Source organism: Solanum pennellii, chromosome 12 (assembly GCF_001406875.1).
Source record: "Solanum pennellii chromosome 12, SPENNV200".
Taxonomy (NCBI): Eukaryota; Viridiplantae; Streptophyta; class Magnoliopsida; order Solanales; family Solanaceae; genus Solanum; species Solanum pennellii.
In genome coordinates, this window is record NC_028648.1 from 74668532 (window position 1) to 74674750 (window position 6219).

Sequence of the window (6219 nt, forward strand, 5' to 3'; positions counted from 1 at the left end):
GGATTTCATTTCCCAAAGGTGAAGAGCAATGGAAAGTAAAGAGAATAGTTACCCTGACTTGGTGGGTTAGAACACTATCCAAAATTAGAAACCTTGAGGTCAATCGAAGCATCCAATATTAAATTTTCAGGCTGCACGAGAAAAAGAGAGTTTAATTTCTATGCACTAACATTGTGTAACTCTTTAACATCATCATTGTCACGTATATAAGTTAAAATCCGCCAAAAAAAGGTAGGATATTAGTTAGTTTGTAGGTGTAGCTTCCTAGAATGATTTACTAAATTCAGTGAGTTGTTTCAAGGGATCAAAACAGTGAGTTATTATTGGAATTCCTTCCCCACTCTTAGGTTCCGTTACTTCAGTTTGTTTTGTACTCTTTTTCTGTTATGGTTACTCAAAGAAAATTTAGGACTAATATGTTAACCTTCCCTTTTGTTTCCATTGTTCCGGAAGCCTCAAGTTTGTTGAACTGAATTTTCATAGATTGCCAGATTCTAGACTACAATATGTGTTCTTGAATTGTAATTGATTATAAATTCTTTAAAATTACCTCACGGTTTTTGTCGATTGTTTGTACAGAGGGAGTTTCCCACAGGAGAACCCTTCTGGATTAGCCTCAATGCCTTTGTATAAGTCCTTCAAATGACTCTGTTATTGGTATTAGTATTGATATTTATTGATTTCGAGTCAATCTTACGTGGGCCGTTCGTTTTTAGTTTATCTTTCATCCCCTCTTTGACTCTTCATTTTAGATTATTCATCCGTCTACTTTGATTTGCAGAAATGGATGTCCCTTGCATTCACAACAACCTTCATCTGCGAGCAAAGTAATGTTCATCATCTGCTGAAGCTTCAATTCTGGACAAGGTAACAACTGGTGATTTTTCTGAAACATTCTTATTCTCATTCTTCCGCTGATATCTTTTCTTCTCTTAGTTTTTGAGTTTTCAAATGGTGCTTAGTTATAAGTTGTAGGTTGTTACGTTATATTGATGATTAATTGACTATTACCTTTCATTTTTTACTTCCTCTAATGACTGTTCGGGCCAAGTGAACCATCAAGAGTACTGATTTGTCTCCGGTGTAAGCAATCTTGAATTTACCCAACTTCGATTGAAAATTTTAATGTGAGAGTTCGCAATTTTTGTTCTTAGTTTTTTTTTTTCCATCTTTATAATGTAATCGTTACTATATTTATGGTTGTCTTGTAATTATGATATACTTTTACAAATTGGGGTATTGTGGTTCTTGGTTTGGCTTCTATTTGATTTCACATGAATAAATATTTTAAAAAAGTTTTAGCCCTAAACTTTGTCATATAGGCACTAAAAACCTATTTCATAAGTTCGCTCACAATAATTATAGTAATGAGTTCGTTTAACATTTATCATTCTCAAATAAAGTTGAAGATGGATACATGAAGTAGTTGATTCTACTACTAAGTAAAGCCTTTTTTTATAATGCTTGTAGCAATTTCATGTTTAATGATACTTGACTTTCAGGATGAGTTGTTCACCTTTCAATTATTGGTCCATGATCATTAGCAATTGTTCCTCTTTACCTCTTATTTATCAATTTATGTGTTCCTCCGTTCTGATTCTTTTATAGATATGGGTTACGTTGTCTACCTTTTCGATTGAGTTTATTGACGCTTTATCTTTTAAATCTTTTTCCTACTCATTTTTTTAATTTCCCATGTTAATGTGGGGTTGCCTGCTGATATAATGAATCATATATGAGGTTGTGAAGTTATAGACATTTTTCGAGTACATGTCGAAGAACATGTAATATGTTCTGTTTGGATAGAGTCGGGGCCGCTGTCTAATATATATTCTTAGACCTTAAATTAATATATACTGTGTGTATTATGTTTAATTATAATTGTGTACTTCCTTTCCTATTGTCATTTATTCCTCTCATTTGTTTGTTTATAGATATGTACTTTCTTTTCTCCACTATTTATTCCTGTAATTGTTTTTCCAGAAGATTAAGCTCCCACCTTTGGTCCTAGCGCTATTTTTTGAAAAGTTAGGTTGAAGAAAGATGCCCAACACTTCAAAAAGGTACATGACACATCGAGTGCCACACTATTGCTGTTACATTGTTGCTACTATACTCTACTTCCATTGCTAAGACGTTTTCTCCTATTCCAACAGGATATTTTACATGTATTTTGTCATCACATACAAAGTTGTAACAGTAACTAAGAATACCAAGATGACAGCCACCAATAGTGCTGGCAATTTAAGTTCATTTTTTACTGACCCGTCCAAATAGCCCATCAAGTATGTGTTGAAAGAGTGAAGGAAAAATTACCTATATATACATCTTTTTCCATAATTTCCATTAATCCTTGCCATTTTTAAAATTTTTCAAAATTCCTTATTTTCCTCCTAAAACTAATCAGGCGGATACATAACTCATAACTCCAAAAATCAAAATTTATCACTTCCTGATTTCATTCTATAAATCACTCTCCATTTTCTTGTCAGTTAATTTCTCAATTACTTTTGAAATTCAAAATCAAGTCTTTATCTTGTCAAAACTAATTCAACATGAAATAGGTACTTTGTTCATCTCTTCAAATTGTCTGTTTGTCCTTCATTTTTTATTTTTTTCTNAATAGTGCTGGCAATTTAAGTTCATTTTTTACTGACCCGTCCAAATAGCCCATCAAATATGTGTTGAAAGAGTGAAGGAAAAATTACCTATATATACATCTTTTTCCATAATTTCCATTAATCCTTGCCATTTTAAAATTTTTCAAAATTCCTTATTTTCCTCCTAAAACTAATCAGGCGGACTCATAACTCCAAAAATAAAAAATTATCACTTCCTGATTTCATTCCATAAGTCACTCTCCCTTTTCTTGTCAGTTAATTTCTCAATTACTTTTGAAATTCAAAATCAAGTCTTTATCTTGTCAAAACTAATTCAACATGAAATAGTTAACTTGTTCATCTCTTCAAATTGTCTGTTTGTCCTTCATTTTTTATTTTTTTCTTTCTTCTTCAAAACATTGAAAATGCACCATCTTTTAGTCTTGCTTTTACACAATTAAACTCAAATAACACTCCTTGTGTTTTTTTATTTCGAAGATATTGTTTGGGTTGAAAACAAATCAAAAAACTGCACGACTCATCAATAGCGAAAGTAAACATTGAGAAGTTGGAGATAGAGCATATAATATCAAATTTGCCATGAGACGAATGAGAAGAAAAGCACTGTTATTATGTGTGAACAACAAAGGGGGGGCGATAGGAGATGGACATATCAAATGGTTCATTCTTAGTCGAAGATTGATAACTTTTCTATTCAAGAAATTCTCAAAAATGGTGAGGTGTGAGTTTTTGTCGAAACTACAGAAAGTTCATCAATACTAAATAGAACTTATATATCAGATGGTTTTTTTTAAAAAAAAACTATCAATTTTTATACTTTTTTTGTTGGTAAATCATGAATGACCCACAAACGACAAATTCATGTTTCATATTGTGATGTATCAATATTTAAGTGCAATCAATTAGTATGTTGATCTTGTTCTATTGATTGTTGAATGTGTTTCAGTTAGCTAATCAAATAATGATCCATTAAAGAACATATAATATGTCATATTATAATGTATCAATATTTTAAGTATAATTAGTTGATACACTAGATCCTAATTTTGTTTATTATTTTGTGGATTTGTAATTTTCTGAAATTATTGATATAAAATAATGTTTAATAGTGTATCATTCAAAACATGTATATTTCAGTATGTATCAGATACAAAAATTTATGAATAATGTATCTTATACAAACATAAGATAAATGATAAGTTACTAATTTAACTGTACTTCTTTGTTTATATCATGTCTAAAGGGTTGAATAATTTTTGTTTTATGATCAACTGCAGGACATTTTTGTATCATGTGTGGAGTTGTTGTAATTATGTGAAATTATTGATACAAAAATTCAACATTCGAGTTGATTATCTTTGCACAAGATATGAAACATTATTATGGAGATACATACTGAAAAGGCAAAGTCAGGCTATGTTAGCGATAGAGATGATACTCTAAGGCTTAAAGGACGCTTCATTTTACTGCATCTAGATGATTTAATTCTTATCGAATAGCTATTATGTACCAATGAATAGACACCCTTCGATGTTTTGTGTCTTTTTTTAAGACAATTTTACTTGGGCTTTAGAGTGTTACTCTAAAAACTGTTTCATGTCATTTTTTGAATTTGAATTTGAATTTTTTTTTTATTAATTATATTATATAAAATTTTTATATTTTGTGTTTTAATGATAATGTTGATACATAACATAAGACATGATACTTAAATCTTTCAGATTATTCATTTGAAGTTCAGACAAGTATCAGATTCATAACTAAGTTTAATCATTTGTATATAAAGAAAAATGGTGTTTGTTTGATATATTATGTGCATATGGTGTTTCCCACTTGTTGAACATGATACAAAAGGAAAATTCAGAAACATATAATCAATCTTTCACTTCATATATATATATATATATATATGATATATTAGATATGAGCTTTATCAATGCATATAAATTACATTATTATGTATCAGATTCACATAACTTATTATTAGATAACTTAGATATGAGTCTTATCAATGCTTATTGATTCACAAAAGTTAATTATGTTCAAATAAATCACTCACACACAAAATTTAACTATTTTTTAAAATAAAAAATAGTGAAACTCACATATATTGTATGGATACTTCACATTGTTAACAATTCAAACTATTTTATGGAAATATAACAGTGCAAAATTCATATAATTGAAAATTTATTAAACATGAACATGAATGTCTTATACAAATTCAAATTTACTTTCTCTTGGAAAAAACGAGTACAAGTCCTATGATTGTGGTATCCATTCCACAACAATTCGTGTATCTCGACTTTTAAAACGGTTAAATACATGTATCTTTCCTTTAATGATGTATGTAGCTCGCAGTCAAAATATGATATAGAAAGTATTGTTACAAATTATCGTGAATCTTAGTAATTAGGATCTAAAGTAGTGAAATTTATGTATAATCTGCAATGTAGTAATCAGAATAGTAAGGATGCATATATGTAACATCTTGCTCTTGAAAATAACAATTGCGTGTGCACAAGGTATTTCGTCTGGTTGAAGTCTTTCATAATACATATTTTTCACTCAAGGCTAATAATGTATCTTCTTCCAGATTCATATACCAAAAGGATAAATTTAGGCGACGTAACAACCTGTAATAAGTCTGTGATACCAAGTAAATGAAATACATTTTTGATGTTTTTGAAGCAAGACTGATCAAAGTTTTTTTAATGGTTCAAGGATTGACAAACATGAAAAGATAGAAAAGAACATGCTTGAGTTTTGATCGAGAAAAATTGAACATGCCAAAGAACTTGATGGCATCCCAACTAGTAAGACATGCATCTCTCTGTACCAAATTAACAACCCCGTCATTTTAAAATAATTTCTTTTTGCTCTTGTTTGAACAAAAACACTAAAAATAATTACCAGAATCGGCAAAATTGAACCATTGTTGAAGATCTTCCTGCGTTCTTTTGAACATCGATTAATGGGGCTTGATAGATCGCCGGATGTAGTCAATGTACCTCTCCAACCATCTTGTTTGTTGTATCAATGACATATTTGAGATTTCATTACTTTTGTAACTTTTGTAACTCACTTTGTTCACCTAAATTTTTGAATATCTCAACGAAATTGATATATTCATCTTGTATCAATAATTTTTTTGAATCACTTTTTTCGACATTAATCGTTGTTCAATGGAAAAGATGTAAATGTGAAATTTGAATTGTGAATTTTATTACCTATTGGGATAGGGATTGATAAGAATCAATTAGGCATTAATCAAGGAATTAAAATAAGTAAAAATATATTTTACGTGCATAATCAAAGAAATTAAAATATGTAAAAATAAATTTTACTTGATCTGCTCCTTTTTAAGCGCAACAAGAAGCTATTTTGCAATGTATCAAATATAATGTATCCGGACGGTAAGTATGTATCTGGCTGCCTCTTTTTTAAGGGATTTTTGTAAATTGAAAATTAGTTGGGATAGGGTCTAATTTGATCTGACACTATGGGATTTCTATAATTTATACGATTTTTCAAAACTTTCATATAAGGTCCCTCTTAATATTTCAACTCTCGACCCCCCACCCCCACCCCAACCCCC

At 30.0% G+C, this 6219-nt stretch overlaps 1 pseudogene; it reads left to right on the plus strand.

Annotated features, from left to right (window-relative positions):
• Positions 1–3549, plus strand: part of LOC107007532 — a 22603-nt pseudogene extending 19054 nt beyond the window's left edge.
• The last annotated feature ends 2670 nt before the right edge of the window (positions 3550–6219 follow it).